A 22473-nucleotide genomic window follows, 5' to 3' on the forward strand; every position below is an offset into this window, starting at 1 on the left:
GCTAATGGTCACCATCAGTTAAGCCCTCACTCTGTGCTTGGCACAGAATCTCTTTAATTAAAGTAGGTCCCTGTGCCACTTTGTTAATAAATTATCTAGATGATTCTGGTATGCACTAAAGTTTGATAGTTCTATAATCTGGGACAAAATGGAAATTGTTATATCTAATATGACCTAACCTGAAGAAGGTGAAAAGTCCTGACAGAGATGAGAAATTTGACATTTTCCCCAACTCAAATTTGTGGATTACCCTGTGGTCAGAATCAACACTATTTCAGGGTTATTTCCTGTCTTGTTGATATCCGCATGCTTTCTTCATCTTTTGGCCCATGTCATCTGAACTTTCTATCATCTTTGATTGCATCAGGTTTCAATCATCAGCAGATGGGTGGATTTCTTTCTCTGGTAGGGTTTTCATGGCAAATTTGTGCAACTCAGTAGGATTCATCATCAAATTGAAATAAAGCTATAATATCCATGAGAAATTTACTCAGTAAATTTTATACAGAGAAGCACCAGCAACATAGAGTATTTACTGTGTGTTGAATATAATATATTCAAGTTGGTTTCTCTGAAAACTATAGTGCCCAGATAGATATAAGCCAACAGATATAAGCCAACAAACTTGGTGTACTGGGAACTTTAGATGCCTGGGAAGAGGTCATGGAGAGAGTGGTGGAGCAGGAAGCATTGAACACTGGAAATCATTTCTTGTGATGTCATGACTTGAAGCAAAATATCCCTGACTTTCAATTCTGGCTTCTCCACTTTCTAACTGCAAGGCTCCAAGCACATCACTTACCTCTTAGTTTATGTAACACACATAAACAACTTAGCACAGCAACTAGCATAATAGATACCTAAGAAACAAGAGTTCCTTTCCTCTTTAGCTCTGGTCGATTCAATCCACAAATTTGCACTGAGGATTTATATGTCCTAAACATTATTTTAGATATAATAGTGAACAAGAGCCAAAGTCCCTGCCTTCGTGGAGCTTGCACTTTACAGGAGACAAACCATAGAATCATAAACCAGAATGTAACTTCAGAAATTGAAAAGTGGTATGAATAAAATAAAACAGAACAACAAGACAGAGTGACTAGGTGCCAGGAAGGAGCTAATTCTTTAGCTAACATGGTCAAGGACCACCTCATTAAGGGAGGGGCATTTAGCTCAAAGCTGAATCATAAGAAAGACAAAATGAGACAAAGCCATGATTAAGTAAGCCACTGACTAACCACGGGACACTAGACAAGTCACTGAAGTTCTTTTTAAGCCTGTTTCATCACCTATTAACTGCACAGCTGCAGTAAATCTACGGGACTTCTCTAGACTCTGCTCTGGAAACTCTGCTTTGGAACTTTCTTTCTCTTTCTTAGTATCACATGCCATAAGTAATTGTATGAAAAGAAGAAAGAAAAAAATCTCTGAACCAAACTATATTACAGTAGCCGTTTCATTCTTTCATTCAATGTTCTGGGCTTTTTCAACATGTTCTTCCTCATCACAGACAAATTAGTATGTCCTAAGTGAATGAAGATTAATTAACAATTTTTTTAAAAGCTCATATCATCACAATTCCTAGGGATTACATTGTTGGAGGAGACAAGAACCACCGCATGGCAGATTTTTAGGAATGAACTGTGAGGCTTCACAATTACTTCCTGTGTGGCTTCAAGTCTGAAATTGTACATATGTCAGTGGAGTCAATGTCCAAAGCTGCCAGAAGTCAGTCGATCCAACACTCTATTAGCCAAGAACTAATAGAGAGTACAGCTTTTAAAAACAATCCAGGGTCTGAAATGTTCCTTTTCTTAAAATGGCACAGCAGATCACTTGGGTCTAAGTTAGTGGCCTACTCAAAATGAAGATCACCATGCAGAGAACTTGCACCAGAGCAGTAAACTTTGTCTTTCAATTAGCCTAATAATCGTGGCCAAATCCTTGGCTGTAACAATCCAAATGATTGTCTCATTACTCCATTTTGTCTTTGTCAACATAGTGATCTCAATTATGAATCTGCAACCTAGAATGGAATTTGGTGTGTATAGCAAAATAGAATATATGGATCAATGTTTTAATTTTCAAGTACTGTTATTTTTTGCTTACTTTATATAAAACAGCAATTCCCCAGAATGCAAAGCACATTTTTTTTAATATAATTTTTTTGGAAACAAGTTCCCAAGTTAAGATTCAAGGACTGAAAAATAAGAGTAAAGAGGATGGGATTAGGAAATTGGAGTTAATTTGCCTGTAGTGAAGAAAGCTGTGGAGCAATTCATGATGCTTCTTGGGCTCCAACACAATTTCAACCAGCGAACAGTGGTAAGTTGTTGTCCAGTCGACAGAGAAGGGGAAAAAAGAACTGCTTTCGAACACTTACTTTTATGACAAATAATATTCCCAACATTTTACATATATTAGCTCTGAACCATAACTTCAGGGATTATAGTGTAGCTATTACTTTGCTTATTTTACAGATAAGGAAATGAAGCTTAGTGATGTTAAATAACAAGGAAGTTCATCAACTAGCAAGCAGCAAAGCCACAAGTCAACCCAGGACTGCTGGACTCCACAACCTGCTAACTTTCCACTCTGTCACTCTGCTTTAGAAAAATAAGGGGCTTTTTTTTTAACCCACATGCAATATAAATTCTATTTCAGCAAAGGAAGAATTTACTGCGAGATTTTAAATGTTGACATGGTCTCCTTAGGGAAGAGGCTGTGGAATTGTCTTCTTTGGAGGTCTATTAAAACCAGATCAGTTATCATATATGTCTGGTATGACTTCAGTGTGGTCCTTCCCCAAGGTGAAAAGAGACAAAATGATTCCTCAAGTTCCTTTCTAAACTTTCCAATCAAAGGCCAAGTCTACATCCATGCAAGGCAAAATGGTGGGGACATGTTGAGTCCAGCTGTCCTATTCTTCTTCCCCTACCCCAGGCCAATCACGTTGGTTGAAGCGATGTCCAGATTGTCTGGAAAGGCCACAGTTGCTTGGATCATACCATGTGGGCCATTTTTCCATAACCAGGAAGTGGACCCAACTCTGTTGCAGTTAATGCCCAACAAAATGAATATCTTTCCAATGAATCTGTTGTCTAATTCAAAGGCTATACTTGGAAACTACAAACTGGGACAAAAGCTGGCATGAAAGTTGAACTGTGTTAGAAAATAGGAATACCTTTTAAAATTCTGGCTATTAAGTGTATCAGCTAGGATTGTATTTGTAAGTATCAGAAAACCCAGTTCCTTTATTATGCAGGAGGTTTATTTTTCTCACACAACAAGAAGCCCAGAGGGAGGTCTAGGGATGCTGTGGCTATCCAAGGATGCCACCAGGAAACCAGTGTCCTTCTCTTTTCCTTCTCACTAATGCTAGCATGGGCTTTTATTTTTATGGTGGCAATATAGCTGCTGCACCTCCAGGTATCGAGTTCATATTCCATGGAGGAAAACAAAAGACTTTTCCTTGTCAAACTTTGCCTTTTATTGGTGAAACTGTTACCCCTAGCTGCAAGGGAATCTGGAAGTCTGTGTATTCTGCTTTCCAGTCTTTCATGTAAAAAAGGTAGGGGGAGGCCGGGCACAGTGGCTCACATCTGTAATCCCAGCACTTTGGGAGGCCAAGACAGGTGGATCACTTGAGGCCAGGAGTTTGAGACAAGCCTGGCCAATGTGGTAAAACCCCATCTCTACTGAAAATATGAAAATTAGCCAGGCGTGGTGGCAGACACCTCTAATCCAAGCTACTGGGGAGGCTGAGGCAGGAGAATCGCTTGAACCTGGGGGGATGGAGGTTGCAATGAGCCAAGATCACACCACTACACTCCAGCCTGGGCAACAGAGTAGGACTCTGTCTCAAAAAGAAGAAAGAAAAAGAAAAAATGGTAGAGGGAGAAGTGAATTGGGATGGGTCTTCAGTGAATCAACAAACCATACTTGTCAAAATATGCCATAAATTCCTATTTCTGAAAACAATAAATATAGAATTTAATATATAAATTGGACTATATTACATAAACATTTACTAGCTGTATCTCTTTTAATATTTAAAAATTATCAGCTGGGCGCAGTGGCTCATGCCTGTAATGCCAGCACTTTAGGAGGCCGAGGCAGGTGGATCACGAGGTCAGGAGATCAAGACCATCCTGGCTAACACGGTGAAACCCCGTCTCCACCAAAAATACAAAAAATTAGCCAGGCATGGTGGCAGGTGCCTGGAGTCCCAGCTACTTGGGAGGCTGAGGCAGGAGAATGGCATGAACCTGGGAGGTGCAGCTTGCTGTGAGCAGAGCAGAGATGGTGCCACTGCACTCAAGCCTGGGCGACAGTGAGAGACTCCATCTCAAAAAAAAAAAATTGTGAACATGGAAATATTTTCTTAAAAAGTGAAAAGGGGCAGATAGGAACAAAATTCTTCCTGAAGTAGATAAAATGGGGAAAACATGAGTTTGGGTGCACATATCAAAGTCTGAATTCCAGCTGTGCACTTAATTAGGTATGGGATGTCTCTGGACTACAGGTTCTTCATATTTAAAATAAGAGCAATAGTAGCTACCCATAGAATTTCTTTATAAATAAATAAGATATATAAAATGTTTATATGCCACATAAAGAGGCTAGCGTGAACTAGACATTTCAGGAAATGGTAAGTCTCTTCTCCCTTGCTTTGCAACTTTTATTCAGCAAGTGCATAATGGAACGCAACTTCATGGAACCCAACTCAGACAGGACTGACAGTTGAAGAACCAACTCTTTAATTGTGAGAAATTAAAACAAATCTACTGAATGGTGTGTAGCCTTTCTCTATCAGTGCACGCCAAGATTCTTTCATTTGGGGCTTCATCACATTTTCTTAGCAAACCAGACAAAAATGTCTAAGCAATTTCGTTTCCCAAGCTGCATCATATGTTTCAAAGTGCCATCTGTTTGTAACTTGTTACAAAACAGAGTCAACAGAGCCATTTGGTGACATTTTAAAAAGTGACTTCAGTGTTTGTTTCCAAGGGATATAATTCCTAGAATTTGTGCAATTTGGTCTGTGTTGCTGTGATGTGAAATAAAGCCTTCACAGAGGCTCTCAGCTGTTTCAATATATTATCCTCATCTTAACCCGTGAAGCCAGGTTTCAAATTTGATTTTCTTTCTATTTTAATTATCTCCCCATGTCACTGTGACCTTTCCAGTCAAAGATTTAAAGCTTGTCACCTCATAGTCACCATTGCAAAATTAAAAAGAGGAAAAACACAAACAAAAAAAAGAGCCTACAGATTTGCATAGCCAAAATCTATTCATTAGCCAAAAACTCATTTCTGCAAGATGATAAAGCAAAAAAAAAAGAAAATTCTAGAACACAGTTCAAAGCCACGGGTTCTTGTTCACAAATGAATGCTGTGACCTTCAGCAAGCTACCATTTAACCTTATTCTCTCTCTTTCCTTACCTGGAAAAAAGAATTAACTTACCTGTCCCACCCATGTCACCTGGTCAATATGTAGATTGTTGAGATAATACATTAGAAGCCCCATTCAAAACAATGCATGATATACTCAGGCCTATTTTGGTATTTCCTATCTATTGTAGTACAGTTTGCATCATATTGTTAAACATGATGAATCCCATACCCTTCTCAAACTCCCATCTGATTTGTCTCCTTATTTTTGCAGCCAGACTTTCTTTAAAAAAAGCCATTGCTCTTGCTTCACTGTTTCCCTTCCATACTCTTAATCTAGCCTTAGTTGATTCTTCCTGGATCCTACTTGATTCCAACTGTTCGGACTAAGTATCCAGCTCTCGGCAGGCTCACCACCTTTTCCTGGCCCAAATGCTGCCAAAGTCATTACATGTTCATTGAACAAATACTTATTAGTGCTTACCAAATCAGAGGTGATCAAAACAGACAAAAATCCCTGCGCTCTTACAGAAAACATTTTACTTCTCTGGACTTAGGAGCCTGAGCATACTGATAAGGACACTCAAACGTCAATAGTCCAACGTCATGCCCTCTCCTCTCACTGAGCAACTTCACCTAAGTGTTTCTTGATGTCTCTGTGCTCTGCCCACATGTACTTAGGAACTCCAAGGCAGCAGATACTATGCAAACCATGGACCCTAATGTTGTCCTTCTTGGCAATGGTAATATTTGTGTGACAAATGCAATCTCTTATCTTCCCCCAATTCCCCCAAATGATAATTTTCATGCAGCCAGAGTATTGCTAGGTTCAGGGCAGAGAGAGGTAGAGAGAAAGCCACTTCCCTATGTTGATTCACATGGCCCCCAAAGTAGTTACGCTAATACCAAGAGACTTAAGCCTTTCCTAGAAATGCCCTCCTGAAAAGTTTTCCTGGAAGCATTCCTTTCCGTGCCTGATGTTACAACTGTCTCCATAAAGGCTCAAAACCAGTCACTAGGCAGACAACAAAAACAATTTATATCCTCCATTGTCCTAACATATCCCCTTTCCATTTAGGTACTTGTGCATACTCATCCCGCACACCTTTCACTTGTAATGGCCAATCTCCAACTCCTAGCTGGTCTTAGCCAGAACACTGTAGAAACCAGTGAAATTTAGGAAATTTATCTAAGGCTTTGTACCTTCAAATTGTTATTGTTCAGAAACAGTCATTCCCACCTACTCCCAACCACAGAATACTAGGCACAGTTGAATGCTTTCAGGTAGCAACATCTGTAGTATCTTTGGAAAGGGCTGATTTGCTTTCTTCACCCCTTGCTAGTCTTGAAAGATGCCTTTAACCTGTCAGGTCCACCTTCCTTGGAAGGACAGAGATGCATGGTGTTAGAGGTGGCTATGGGAGCCAAGTCAATGTTGTTTCAGAATGGACAAAAATTAAACATTTGTGTAGGTTAAAAGCAACCAGCCAGTGGTAGAAATGGAGGCTATCAGAGAATGAGAGAAGGTAGTTAGACCAGGTAATCTTGGAGAGGCAAGAGATGGATCAAAACAACCACCCAGGTGGAGGACTTGGTCTTGAACAAGCATGGATCCTGACTTACAGCTGTGTCCACTGAGGCAGGTGAGAAGCAAGTGAAGATGGCTAGGAATTTGAATAAATTGGGGATAGTAGGGAAAGTGAGGTGACTATGATAATGTTTTTCTCTAGGAAGTTGAACCTGGGATCATTGCTTAAGATAAAGACAGTGAGCTGATTAAATGTGTGCTGAGAGCTCCCAGGCCAGTGCTTGTCATAGAGTAAGCACTAGAAAGGAAATATATATTCACTTTTGTCCTCCTTGACAGATTGAAATGATAGCAATTGTTTATTTACAAAAGATCTCATCTAAAAATAGCCCATGACACCATGCATATATTTTGCCTTTCAAGTGAAACACAAATACAACTTTTTTTTTAATTTTAAACCCTAAATTATAATGACTTCTCTAAGCTCATCTCAGCTTTGAAAATAACTTGGCCCAGGTGTATACTATTCGAGAAGACCTCTGACCACACATATTCTCTTTCTATGACCCCTGGGTCTAGAGAATCTTCTGGAGCCTCGCCAGCAAAGAGGTGTGTGCAGGAAAAAAACTGAATTCCGGAGCTTTTCTGTTCAGTGTTATAGAAATGGTTGCAGACATGACAAATGAAAGGGAGTTAATCTAAACCATAGACTGTTTTTATACTTGGCCTGTGAAAATTTTTGTAAGCATAAACTTTCCTGGGCCAGATCAGGTTCTTACCTCCAAATATTTCCAATTTTGGCTGTCTTCCTTTAATTATTTGAAATCATAAGGGTTGGTTTGAGGAGGCAGCTGGCAGGCAGACCAGAGCAAGTAGTGGCCTCCGGGGAGTGGAGTTGCAGGATTCTCTTCCACCTTGCCCTACCAGCCCTCACCAGCACCACAGCAGGGAGAAGCAAGAGCCGGGGTGGACAGATCCAGGTCCAGCCAGTGTTTCAGGGCTCCCAAGAGGAGCATTCTCTTGTGAGAACAAGGGTTAGGAGCTTGCGATTTCTTGAACATTGGTTCTCCCCTTCTCTTTCTCTCTTTCTCTCTCTGTCTTCCCAAGCTCTTGTAAATAAGTACTGGTCTCTTTGACTTGTTTTTTAAGAATTCTAGTTACCCACAAGACCAGCACAGTAACAGAGAGGCAGAACTAAGTGCTCACCAAGTACCTGGCACTATTGTGGGTGCTTGGGACAGAGCTGTGATCAAAACAGACAAAGTCCCTCCCTTTAGGCCCTTAGAGTCCACTTGAGGGGTGACCGACAAAGAAAACACGAAGACGTACATGTCAGAAGGACCACAGAAGAGGAAGTCACATAGGGACAGAAAAGCGTAGACAGGTGGGTCAGATAAGGCTGGGAGCCATGGGAAGCCAATGTTGGAGCAGAGACATGAGCCACATCAGCCTCTGGGAGAACAGCGTTCTCCAGGTGAGGAGTGATAAGCAGGACAGAAGGCAGGATGGACTGTGCTTGGTTTATTTCAGGAACAACAAAGATGCCAGGGTGGCTGGAAAGGATCCCATGAGGCAGAGACTTGAGGTCAGAAGGCAGTGGGAGGGAGATCATCTAAGGTCATGAAAAGACTTTGAGCTCTATCCCGGGAGAGGTGGAAAGCTACTGCAGGGTTTTCAACAGAAGAGTGACTGACAGATCTGAAAGTCCACTCCGATTGCTATTTGGAAAATGCACTGTCAGCAGGCAAGGCAAGGTGGATTATACTATCCCCATTCCATTTCTCAGTACCCTGGCTGGGCAATTTCGACAAGAGCAGGCTCACTTGGTGAAGAAGTCACAGGTCAAAATAAAATAGACACACACCAAAAGTTTAACAACCACCTTCATTATGGCTTATATATTATATTAGATTACTCTGTTTGAAGACAGACAAATCACATCATAACACGATAATAAAATGAAATTAATTTCACTAAGGACAGTTCTATTTGTAGCATTTTGTTTCGCCAGCCAGAAAAACTCAAATACCAGACTGTTATGCTCAAAAACCAGACCTGGAAGCCAAAACCAAAAGCCATCTATTCTCCTTCCTTTTCCTTGGACCTGCCTCTCCTGGCAGAGTGCTGTCCCTCAGAGAGCAGGGAGGATGTCCACATCCCATCCCGGCTCCACAGGGTTCTGGGCTCCTACTTAGGAGTTTGTGGCCAAAGCTCCAGATGGCACACACTGTTCCTTTCCCTGGCCTTGTCTCTCATGCATGGAGCTTTTGAGGAGACCGTGGAGGAGGCTAGTACAGAAACTAGCTCATTGAAGTCTCCAGATATAAAAGGTCATGGGTCTCAACCAAATATTATTTGTCAACATTTATGGCTTTAATTTCATTTTTTCATCCAACAAATGCACGTCCCTAATATGCACCAGACACTGTTCTGGATGCTCAGGACTCAGCAACGAAAAGTGCAGACAAAAATACCTGCCCTCGTGGAGCTTACATTTGATGGGGAAGACAGATGATAAAAAAAAGAAATACGTAAAACACCCGGTACCTTAGATGACCATACAAGCCATGGAGAAAACAAAGAAAAGGGGTGTGGAATGGTTTGGACTACAATTTTAAGGAGAGTGGTCAAAAGAGGCTTCATGAGCAAAGTGAAATTTGAGTATAAATCTGGAAGAGGTGGAATAGCAAGATGATGCTATAGATAGGTATAGGTGGAGTCATAGCCACACACATCTGAGGGAAAGGCTTTCTAGGCAGGAGAACAGTGTGTGAAAATGTCCCATGGCAGAAGCATGCACAGCAGGTTGAGGAGCAGCAGAGATAGGGTGGCCAGAGTTGAAGGAGCAAAGGAGAAAGAAGTAGAATATGACATAGGCTGGTTGGGAGAGGCAGGCCATGGAAGGCCTCCTGGCTCACTCTAAGCCTTTAGCTTTTATTCAGAATAAGAAGGGAAGCCATTAGAGAGTCCTACCAGGAGAGCTCTGTCTGCTGAGTGGCTTCTGCAAGGGCAGGAGCAGGAAAATCAGACAGAGACTGTTTCAATCATTCAGGCAGAAGACAGCATTGAAAGGGAGGAAGGTGGCAGCAGTAGGGATGGGGAGAAATGCTGAGACACTCGAGGTGATGTTTATGGGGAGCCAAAGGATTTGTTAATGTACAATTTGCAGGAGAAGGAGAATCAAGGGGCACTCCAAGGTATTTGGCCTGAGCATCCGAAAGAATTTGCTACCAGTTATCTAGACGAGGAAGTGTGGGGGGGGGCAGGTTGAGAGAGAGCAAAAGAAGGTGCTGGATGAGCTAGGTTCATGAAGCCAATCAGACATGCATGTGGAGGTGTCTAGCAGGTAGCTGAATATGAGTGTGGCATTCAGGAGGGAGGTCTGGGCTAGAAATAAACATTACAAGCCATGTGGCTAGACAAGATCACCAAGGGAGAGTGCAGGTGGAGAAGTAAAGGTATTCCAAGATTGAACCTAGGCTTCCAACATTTGCCAGATTCAGAAGAGAAAGAGGATCTGGAAAAGGGGGCAATGAGGAGTCTAGGGGACAAGAGGAAAACCAAGAGACAATGGTTTCTCAAGGACAAGAGAAGAAAGAGGGAGAAGCAAGGGGGATTCCAGTGACTAGTGGGACAGAAGCCTGATGGGGTGGGTTTCAGGAAGAATGAGAGGAATGCAATTGTAGAGAGTGAATAGAAATCTTTTATTCAAGGACTCTGAGATGAAAGGGAACAGTGAAATAAGGTAGTGTCTGAAAAGAGAAGTGGTAGTATATACATAAATATGTATGCTATAAACAGTAATATATATCACTGCATATATTAAATTTACATATCTAATTTTACATACATGACTAGATTATTATATCTGTATATATTACATATATATAGATATACAGATATATACATTATCCTTCAAAGAGAAGGAAATGTATGCAGGACAGGGAGAACTGCTCTAGTGATGTCATGAAGTAAGGGAGAAGAGGAGAGAAGATGGTATCCAGGGCACAGGTGCAAGGTTGACCTTGGATGGAGGCACTAACCATTCATTCTTACTGAAGAGGAAAGGCCAAGCACACCAGCATTATGCAATGTAGAAGGGGTATCTATGTGGTGGTGGGAGATTGTATATCTTCTGATTACTTCTCTTTTCTCAATAAAATGGGAAATAAAGCCACTCATTGAAAGTAACCTGGGGAGAAGAGGTGCCAGAGGTTTAAAGATAGAGAAGAAGATATGAAATGGTTATAAAGGAGAGTTGGATGTAAAGAAATATGAGAATGTAGTATCATTGATATGCAACATTAATTAAGGACTATTTTGAGGTGAACCATCATATGTTGAGATGGAAAGCAGTCGACATGGTTGTGTATTTTCCTCCCGTGCATCCAGCCAGAATGGTGGATTAGCCAAATAAGTTACAATATAAAGAGGGGCCAAGGAGTCAAGTATGTGTTCAGAGAGCAATTAGACTCTAAGCAGAGTAAGGACAGAGGTGAACATGACTAAGGTACAAATTAAAGGTACAGTGTACAAGTGAAGTCAAGGAGTTGTGGGATTTGGGATACACATGAACAGAAAGGATAGAAATGGTGGCAGGACAGTGGGGAGCTTGAATTTGAATTTGTGAAGGTGCTGTAGTTATTGGTAATGACAAGGTCAATGATACGATCATGTAGGTAAGAGGCTGTGGTGGAGAGGAAGACAAGACCATTGGGAGAAAAAAGGTTCAGGAACTGTGAGACCAGGATATGTGATGAGTCTTCCAAGTAGACACTGAAATCACTGAGAGTTATGACAGTAATGTTGGAGAAAGTGACAGGGGATCAGGAGCTGAAATCTCCAAGAAATGAGGAAGGTGGTATAATTGGTAGATGGCGTCATCCAGGAGGACTCGTGAGTGGTGTAGACAGAGGACATGAGATTCACCTCTGGAGGATGGATGGTCTGAAAAGAGCAAGGAGGAGCAGGGAGGTCACCCATATCACCTCCAGGCTCAGTGGAATGAGGAATGAAGGGTTGAAAACAGCCTCTACCTGGTGGGGTGCAGGAGAGGAAGTGTCCTCAGGGGAGAGCAAAGCTTCAGTCAGAACAAGAAGGTAAAGGACGTTCAGAGGGATGGTGAGGATACAGGGGACTTTGCTGATGAGCGGCCTTGAGTTTTAAGGGGCAGTAGGGAAGGGCTTCTGAAATCAGGAAGGGGTTAGAGATAAGCCAGGAAGTAGCCATAGGAGATGAAAGTCCACAGGATGAACAGTGACCAGGGGAGTTTTGAAGGCATGAACTGGGGAGAAGGGTGTGATGAGAGCCTCCGATGGCCTAAAGGCAGTGCATGCTGGTGAGGCTGTAAGTGGGAGGCAGGAGTGAGCTGGGGTCTACACAAACCATGACAGGTCCATGGCTTCTCTTCACTCCTGTGCATGATGATGAGAGGTGGGAAAATCAGGAGTCTTTTTGTTTTTTTAGATGGAATTTTGCTCTTGTTGCCCAAGCTGGAGTACAACGGTGCAATCTCGTCTCACTTCAACCTCCATCTCCCAGGTTCAAGCGATTCTCCTGCCTCAGCTTCCGAAGTAGCTGGGATTACAGGTGCACACCACCACACCCGGCTAATTTTGTATTTTTAGTAGAGACAGAGTTTCACCATGTTGGTCAGGCTGGTCTCGAACTCCTGACCTCACGTGATCCACCTGCCTTGGCCTCCCAAAGTGCTCGGATTACAGGTGTGAGCCACCTCACCCAGCCCAAAATGAGGAGGCTTGTGTGGAGCAACCAGAAATCTCTAGGGTGCCTTCCTTGATCCCCTAGAGATTTTCGTAAACTGTCTTGAGAGGCACAGGTGCAGTGGTAACACTGGATTATAAAATGTGAGTAGGTCAGGGGGCAGGAAATGAGGCTCACACAGCAGGGCAGGTTATGGAGAACTGTGCATCGTGTTAAAGACTTCTTCATTAATCCCACAAATCCGGGTTATTAACCTGTGATGTGAGGGAGGTCCTTTGATATTATGAAGATTATGGACTCTCTTCTACTCCCACATAATCCTACACAACCATTATGCCTATAATTTCAGGGAAGGGAGGAATTTGTCAGTTGTATACAAGATTATTCAACCAGAGAAACAGATGAGTAGGAAATATATATTAAGAGGCATATTGCAGGGATTCGGATTATGCAGATGTGGGGGCTGGCTAGAAGCCTAAAATCTGTAGGGGAGTCCTCCAGGGAGGGCAGGCTGGAACACTAAGGAAGGAACTGATGCTGCAGTCCACAGGCAAGCCACAGCTCTGCTCTTCAATCCTTTCGACTGATTGAATTGAGGCACCCAGATTATCTAGGAAAACTTTACTTACCATCAACAGATTATTGAATTTAATCACATCTACAAAATACCTTTACAGCAAAACCCAGAGTGTTTGATGAATAACTAGGGACTGAAGCCTAGCCAAGTTAATGCAAAAAATTGACCATGAAATCAGTGTATTTCCTAAAACCTACAGATCCATGGCTGGGAGTTCCTTTTGTGAGCAGGGGAGGAGCCCATGAAACATTACAGGAAGAAAGGTGAGATGGTCCACCTTGCATTTCAGAAAGATCAGATCTTCAAGATTAGGTGGTAAGAAATCTTAGTAAAGAATCTGAACAAACAATACTAAAAATAAAATACAACTTTCTCCAGTGCAAATCCATGTGAATTACAGCTGGTCTCAGTGGAAAATAAAGCAAGCTGGGAAGAACCCCAAAGAAAAGTTATTCCAGATTTCCCTGAACACTCAGGAAAGGAATTATTAGTCCAATGTGCAAGAACTTTTAAAGTAATGGATCAAAACTCCCAATAACATTCTAATCTTCCACTGAATTCATGGCTAATGAATTGACAAGCATTTATGGGCACCTAATCAGTGCCAGCTTGCTCATGAAAATAGAAAAAAAAAAATTAGCCATACTTCCTGCCACCTCCCACCCTCCCAAAGTGACAGTCTATTTGGGGACTCCATCGGTTAGCACTCTTTCAATTGAAAGCAATGGAACACCCAACTCAAAATGCCTCAAAGCAAGAAAATGGGGAAGGGTGCTTTTGAATGCATATAACTAAAGTCTGGGGGTAGATCTTCTGACTTCATGTTGTGTTGAATCCAGGTGCTCTAAGCATATGGTCTGAACTCTGTCTCTCCACATCTGTCAGTTCTGCTTGTCTCTGAAGTGGTATGACTGTTGGTCAGGTCTCTCCTTGTAACGAGAGACAGTATCACCAGCAACTCCAGGTCTACACCCTAGTAGCTCAGCAATCCCAGTAGAGAAGACTCCTGGACTCCCAGGGTTGAGTAGACTCCTACAGTCCAGTCTCAGTGGACTCACTTAAGTCACCTGCTCTCCCATGAATTAATCACTCTAACTTGAGCCACGGAATATCCTGAAGATGCTGGAGCATGGGTGGGGAGACCCCACCTGAACTGTACGTTTTGAGAGAAGGAGAAGAAAAGGTCTCCAAAGGAAAATTAAGAGGCTATTTCCAAAGAGGGAATTGGGTGTTCGGTAAACAACAAAAGTCAGTGCCCTTTTTTGGGACATCACCCCTCAAGCCCCAGAGACCAATGCAACCCAGCACAGACCTGAGAATTCCACTGGGCATCCTGCCCTAATGCGAGTCCCAGTGCCCTATCTCCAAAGCGGGAGTAATAACAACACTTGTTATTAATGTGTGTTTGTGTCTCCCAGCAACAACATGTACTATTAAAAATCAAAGGAGATAACATATACAATTATGCCTTATAAATAATAAACATTGCATACAAATAAGGTATGATGAAAGCTTTATCAATGGGGTGGGACTTCAGTTTGTGATGAGAAGGAAAAGGAGGAAAAGGGACAACAAGCAGGAAGAAGCACCACTATTTGGGCAGTTAAGAAGGTGAAATTTGAACACAGGTCCAAAACCCATGTTCTTTCAATTTGGTATTGCAACGTGGGTCTCATGAATACAGACAGGCAGTGAGAGAGAGAGAGGAAGGGAGTGGGGAAAGCATTCCTGAGTGCCCAGGTCCTCAGCCTGAATTTAGTTTCAGCAATAGTTAGCCAGCTGAAAGTTTAACTTAAGCTGAGGACTGAGTGATATTAATTAGAATGAATTTGTTAGAGAATGTTTTAGCCAGGACAAAAAGAACTGAACATTTTAGGAATGTGCCATAGACACCAAGCTGAATTTAAATGCTCTTCTGTCTGAATCCCTAAACCCTCCCTTCATCCAGATATTGAGAAAAGAGACTCCATTTCTTGCCAGAAGACTGGGCTTGCACATTCATCAGATCCATGATTCACACCTGTGTATATATCTAGGGAGCGCTTACTTAAATCACCTCATTCATTTTCCACCACAGCCTTCTCAGTGGATACAGCATCCTCGCAGAACCAAGGTACACACACAATGGAGTGTGAACTGCCAGTGTGTGAACCAAACCTCTCACCTCAAGCCCGGTGCCCCTTCAGCCCCATCACAGGCACCTGTGCAGGGAAGCAGCCCTCACCCAAAGACACTAGCCCTGCCTTCCACATTCCAAGAAGCCCTGAGGCACATTCACATCTGCCTGGGCCCCAGCTCAGCCTCTCCAGGGAGGACCTGGTACAGCCCAACTTCCTCACTTTTCTGAGCATGGAATGATGCCAAGCATCTCTCAGGTGCCGGCAGAAGGAGCAGAGGGTGTGATGTGGGTGGCATTTGGGCCAGGCATTCTGTGTAAGTCTGTTTTGCCTCCCTGTGGGCCTATTTCCTTTCTCCCTCACCTAGCAAAAAACACCAATAATTATGATATAGAAATGAGCAACACGGGATTTTCAAGAGACATTTCAGTGAAATGAAAATGTACAGGTGAGAGTAACCGGGAAAACAGGTGAATGCCGCCTGGGAGTTTGCTATCCTCCAACAAGGAAGTCACCATCATGACTGCAATAAAAGCCCATGAACAGAGACCCTGAGCTGGTCTGGGAGACACACTCTGATATAATTTGGCTGTGTCCCCTCCCAAATCTCATCTTGAATTGTAGCTCCCAAAATGCCCACGTGTTGTGGAAGGGACTTGGTAGGACATAACTGAATCATGGGGGTGGTTCCCCCCATACTGTTCTTATGGTAGTGAATAAATCTCATGAGATCTGATGGTTTTATAAGAGGAAACCTCTTTCACTTGGGCCTCTTTTCTGTCTTGTCTGCCGCCATGTAAGACATGCCTTTTGCCTTCCACCATGATTGTGAGGCCTCCCTAGCCATGTGGAAATGTGAGTCCATTAAGCCTCTTTTTCTTTATAAATTACCCAGTTTCAGGTATGTCTTATCAGCAACGTGAAAACAGACTAGTTTCCCTCTAGCTGGAAACAACGTGGGTCCCACACTCTTCTGCAGGCCATTCTGCAGGACTCTTCCACTGTGGTAAAAACCTACAGGCCCCAGGCTGCTAAATCTTAGAAGGAGGCCCCCAGGAAAGCTTTATCACACTAGAAGCCAAAGGTTCTCAACCCTGCCCTTTCTCAGAATAATCTGGGATCAGGTTAAAATGCAGACTCTCGAGCCCCACACCAAAGATCTTTATTCTGGAAATGTGAAGTAGGGCTTGGGCATCTTTGCCTTTAACAGATGTCCCTGGAAATTCTGAGGACCAATGGATTTGATAATCACCACTCCAGGTAGCTTCCTTGCTGTGTGACCTGGGGCAAGGGAGTTCACCTCTCTGAGCCTGTTTCCCCAACCTTAAAATAAGGCAAACCCTCCTCTTCCACAGGGTAGTTGTAACAACTAGACACCATGAGAGCTCTAGCACCAAGACAGGGCTAATCACTCATTTGCATGTTTGTTGAGGCCTACTATGTGCTGGGCCCTTTCTGGATATAAGAGACACAGCAGTGAACCAGACAGAAACTCTGTTCCCACACAAGCCTTCCTTTCTAATGAGGATAGACAGATAAGAAACCAGTAACCATTTCCTACATCATACAGTGACTGCATTAAGGGGGAAAGTAAGGGGAGAGGGGGTGGGTAGGACCAAGGCAGGAGGGCTCTATTTCATATAGGGCGGAAGGGAAAGGCTCACAGGTACATGATGTTTGAGCAGAACCCTGAAGGAGGTGAGTGAGAGAATGAGCCTGTGAAGGTCTAAAGTGTAAACATTCCAGGCTGAAGGAAAGTCCCATGCAAAGGCCCTGAAGTGGGGGCATGTTTGGAACACTTGAGGAAAGTATGTAAGGTAAATGTGGTTGGGGCAGAGGTGCAAGGGATGATAACAGGAGCTGAAGTTGGGGTGAAACCCAAGGGCAGATTGTATAGGCTTTGCCAGCCTTCTACATGGAGAGTGGGCTCTCAAGAAACAGTGGCTAAATCCAAGACCACCAAAATGTGCCCAGTAGGAGAATGCCCAGATAACTTACAGTCAGCTCATACTGCAGAATGCTAGGCAGAGAAAGGTATTCACCATATATCATTTAGTGAAAAGAGCATGTTGCAGAAAATAGGTATGTTTGGATTCCATTTCAAAAAGAAATTCATCCTCATATGTGTACATGTTTGTGCAGAGTCTCAAAAGGTGGAAGAATGCACACACAAAAGTATGAACAGTGGGAATCCTTGAGGAATTGGGTCCAAAGGAAGGGATCTGTGTGTGGGGACTCCCACATTTTACTTTGTGTAATTCTATATCATTTTTGTTTTTATGACAAACATATTTTTTATAATTTTCAAAAATTACAAACGTGTTGGATTCCGATGGAACGAGACCCTCTACTCTTCACATTCTGGGGATCACAGGAGAGATGACGGTGGGTATCAGGTCTTGAACCATAAGGCCTGGCCCTGGTACTTTTTTACCTAAGGCATCCAAAAGTGCCTTAGGATAGAAATCGGCACCCAAGGGGATTCTCATTACTAAAGACAATTTGAACACCTCAATTGTTTCCCAAAAGAACTTGAGTAGGACTGTCTTAAAATGTACCTGTGGGATTTTAATTTATGGAGGTGACTCAGTGACAACACAAACAGACTAATGCCATTGAAAGAAAAGTTTTATAACTTATATTTCCCAAGAGGAGGGGGCACACCATGCCACACAGGGCCACATGGGAAAGAGCCTGGCTGGTCAGGGGGCAGAAGGGGGAGAGGAGAGAGCCTGGGCCAGAGCCTTCATTGTGTTTTCCATGGGAAAAGCAAGACAGGGCAGGATAAACAGCTTAGGACTGGCTAGTTGGAATAAGTCTGGTGGCTTTGGAGCATAGGGACTGTCCCTAGTTGTCTGTGCCTGGCCCTGGGGTGATTTAGGGAAGAGGGAATATTGTCTCCATGTGTAAGAATTCCATAAAAGAGATGGTGGGGGGCGTGGACTCTGGATTGGTGTTCTTGCATTTAAAAAAAGAGTGCTCTTGGGCAAGCCCCCTTGCTTTCTGTAAGAACTGGCTATGTCTGGGAGGTGCAGTCTCTCCCCAGCCAAATGCCAGAGCATCAGGAACACAGAAAACAAGAAAAGATAGTTAATACAACTGGCCCTGTGATGAATGGATGCCAAATAGACTCTAAGAAAACAAAGTTGTTTACAACCACAACCCAGTTAAAAGAGGCCAGTATACTCAGACTCGTAACTCAGACATTCTCTGCCAGGAGGCATGATGGGCTGGGAGCTGGGGGATGGTGAGAAAATAGAGAAAGGCAGGGCCGAGGGAGGGTCCATTGTTCAAATGACACCGAAAAAACAGCAGCAAATTGTAAGACCTACTCTGTGCTGAGAAAATACAGGGCACCTTAGATATATTGTCTCTAACAACCAAACCCTTTGAAACACATATTAGTATCACCATTTTACAGATGAGAAAAATGAGGCTGGGAGGGGTAAGTATCCTGCCCCTATGGTCATCTGGCCAGTCGGTGGTGGAAGTAGACGTTAAACCTCAGTCTTTTTTACTCCAAAGACACTGTTTTAACTTTAAAGTCTAATTTCTCTGAAATCTGGGCTTGAACCTGGGCAGATGCTAATCTCCAAAGAAATCAGTTTTAGTAAGTGGGGGGCAATGAAGAGGGCTCTAAGCAGTGGGAGTTCCAGGTCAGAGCAAAGCTGCAAAATTCCAAGTAAAGCTTCCAAACAAGTAAGTGGATGTGGCTGAGACCTTCCCAAGGACCTCAGGGCAGATGTCATTCCAACTTGGCCAGGGCACCAGCAATGGATGAGGGCTGCAGCCTGACAGCACCCAAATGTGAAGATTCAGCCACTTGTATTGCATCCTGGGCCTCACTGCTCCAAATTCCCACCAAGGTAGGCCTAAGCCAACCTGATGGAGATCAGGTTGGAGATGATTGAGATTGAGAGGGTCTGGCTGTGACTTCAAATGGGAAGGGCAGGGGCAGACAGCACTGACACAGAGGACCATAAAATGTATCTAGCAGAGCAGGAGAGCCCCATCTGGAGGTCAGGCGAAGTAGTGCAATTGTGCACTGTCTTTTCTCAGCGCTTCCAGTGTTAATCATGGTCTGGGGGCAGCTGAGCAGATCTCATGTATTCAGCAATTATTTATTGAGCACCAAGCAGCATATCATATTTTAGTTTCCAAAAACCCTAAGACAAAGACTTAGAGGGCACATTATTTATATGCATAAAGCAGGGAGTAGGGACAGAAAAAGGATAATAAAGCTAAAAAAAAACGGGTGTGTTATTGAGTGGTTGGCACTGTGGGCAACTGATGCTCAGTCCCTCTGAGGATCCTGAGAGTTCCTCAGAGTACCCCTCAGAACTGTCCCATCAGCAGAGGAGAGGCTGTGTCTTCATTGACTGAGGGTTTCCTGGGTAGCTTTCCATCACCTGCCCTTCTTGGCAGCCCACACACTGAATTAACTTTCCTGTAGTTCCAGAGATAAGGACACAGCAAAGGGACACAGGCAACTCAGGGGGCAGCTGTCAGTGTGATGGCATATTAGTCTGTTTTCACGCTGCTAATAAACACATACCTGAGACTGGGCAATTTACAAAAGAAAAAGGTTTAATACAGTTCTACGTGCTTGGGGAAGCTTCACAATCATGGCAGAAGGCAAGGAGGAGCAAGTCCCGTCTTACATGGATGGCAGCAGGCAAAGAGAGAATGAGGAAGATGCAAAGGCGGAAAACCCTGATAAACCATCAGATCTTGTAAGACTTATTCACTACCATGAGAATGATATGAGGGAAACTGCCCCCTGATTCCACCGGGTCGCTCCCATGACACGTGGGAATTATGGGAGTACAATCCAAGATGAGATTTGGGTAGGGACACAGCCAAACCATATCAGATAGAAACTTCCCACTGCAGCTTCAAGTGAGCTCAGAGGTGGATTGAGAGCCATGGAGCAGGGCAACAGCAGTTTCTGATCCCCTAAGACCCCTCGGAGACTGTTCTCCCACAGTGGACTCTATAGCTACTCGCCTGCTCTGCAACCTCCTGGGCCTAAGCTCAGGGATCCTCTGTCTGAGGGATCATCCCCTACTCAAATTCAGGAGTGAGCTCAGACAACCCTTCCTCTAAAATATGCTTTGTGACCATAAAATCTGAGGCAGGAGTGTGCCTTCGCACCTCTGGCTATCTCTAGAGGCACCTGGATAGTGGTTACAGGCCTGAGCTTACAGCTCCGTGTCACACTGGGCTTGAAGATAGTAAGTCATGGCTCTTAACTTCAAGGCACTTAAAGTGTCAAAAACAAGAAGATCACAACTCTCTCTAGGCTGTGAGCATTCCCAAGAGTTCTTAAGGCTTCACTTAGGAATGTGCTTTCTGAGAAATAAAAAAGAGCAACATTCTATGCACTCAGCTCCACTGTAGATCCTAAATTAGTCATAGGACCCCCAACAGCCCACCTACCAAAGCCCCACCCAGGGAGTTTCATTAACAAATCAAATTAAAATCTCTCAGCAGATGCTGGCGACTACACAGTTCTACTTCCAAGAATACCCAAATCATCCCAACTGATTTTGAAGCTGCAAGAGCACCCAGTGGAATTAAGGCCCACCACTCTCACCTCCCCTCCTCCTGTACAGTCCTTCCTAAACTAGACGCACAAAGGAACGCAGCCACAATTTCAGTCTTTCTTGCTTCTTTTCTCAACTTTACTACCATTAATCTAATTTTTCATTCATTTTTTTCATTTACTCAGCCAACAATTTCTTCAGTGCCAGTCATGAGTCAGTTGCTGTGTTTGGCTCTAGCAATGTAATCATGACTGAAATATGGCCCTAGGTCAAAAGGAGCTTATAGGCCATAGCAATGACAGCAATTTTATTCTTCCACACCCAACTGGTGATTTTAAAAGCACCTGGGGTTACCAAGAGATCTAACGAATCATAGCTAGAAGCCGTTTTCCAAACACTAAAGGCAAAGCTAATTATATCAGACTCATGCTTAATATCCACTATTGACCCCCCACCCCCACCCCATTGATGTCCAAGTCTCTTTATTTACAGCTAAGCATCTTGACTGGATTCCCAGCTACCGTACAAGCCTTGTCCTCCATTATCTACCTTCACAGACTCTCTGTTCCACAATGAACACTTCAGCATATCACTTCTGGGACCACCTGGGTCCAGGCTCAGGACTCCTCTGTCTGAGTAGACAAGCCCTACTCAAATCTCAAAGCTGAGCTCAGGAATCCCTTTCGCAGAAGTGCCTTTTGTGAACATTCTCCTGAGGCAGCAGTCTGCTTCTGTTACCTGTGGCAAATCCGTAGGGTCTGCAGCAACCTCAATTCTTGCCTGCTCAGAAGAAAGAATTCAACTGAGGGGCATAAAGCAGAAGGAGAGACTGAGGCAAGTTTTAGAGCAGGAGTGAAAGTTTATTAAAAAGCATTAGAGCAGAAATGAAAAGAAGTAAAGTATACTTGGAAGAGGGCCAAGCAGGCAACGTGAGAAATCAAGTGCATGACTCCACCTTTTGACTTGGGGCTTTATAAGCTGGTGTGCTTCCGGGATCTCACATTGCCTCTCCCGATTCTTCCCTTGGGATGGGCTATCCATATGCACAGTGGCCTGCTAGTGGTTGGGAGGTGAGCATGCGCAGTGCGTTTACTGGAGTTGTATGCATGCTCACCATGCGTACAACTGGTGTTCTTTCCCCACCAGTTTAGCATTCCTAGATCATGTACCAGTTAAATGCTGCCATTTTGCCTCTTAATGTGCATGCTTGAGACCACTCTCCCTACTCCTGAGATCTTATCAGGAACCTGCTGATCACCAGTTTCAGGTGTTTTCTATCTATTGGGAAACTGCCCTTTCCTGGTGCCAACTGCAACCAATTATTGTTTTAGAGAGACAGTTAACTTCCTGACCATCAACTGATGGTCACCTGACATTCCTAGTGGGTGGGTGGGTTGGGGAGGAAGCCCTCTCCTGCTCTGCCAATGCCTGATGAGCCACCTACTGTAACACTTCCAGCAGCTCTGAATATCTCTGTAGGCTCTGCAGATAGTAGTTAAGGACATGCACCCCAAGTCATACTGACTACAAGACCCATTTCAATCGATGATCTGTGACTTGGCCAGGTTCTTCGTATATCTAAGCCTT

General features: G+C 43.5%; 1 protein-coding gene across 2 annotated transcripts in view; it reads left to right on the forward strand.

The window, feature by feature from the left end:
• Positions 1-22473, forward strand: part of C1QTNF7 (C1q and TNF related 7) — a 106920-nt gene that overhangs the window by 38839 nt on the left and 45608 nt on the right. The window contains exon 1 of one of the 2 annotated variants that reach the window (XM_055246160.2): positions 2072-2325. The exons of the other annotated variant lie outside the window; for it this stretch is intronic. The gene's annotated coding sequence lies outside the window, so the exon portion shown is untranslated. Of the gene's footprint in view, positions 1-2071; positions 2326-22473 lie in introns of those variants that run through there. 2 annotated transcript variants of the gene reach the window in all.

This window comes from Symphalangus syndactylus, chromosome 16 (assembly GCF_028878055.3).
Source record: "Symphalangus syndactylus isolate Jambi chromosome 16, NHGRI_mSymSyn1-v2.1_pri, whole genome shotgun sequence".
Classification (NCBI taxonomy): domain Eukaryota; kingdom Metazoa; phylum Chordata; class Mammalia; order Primates; family Hylobatidae; genus Symphalangus; species Symphalangus syndactylus.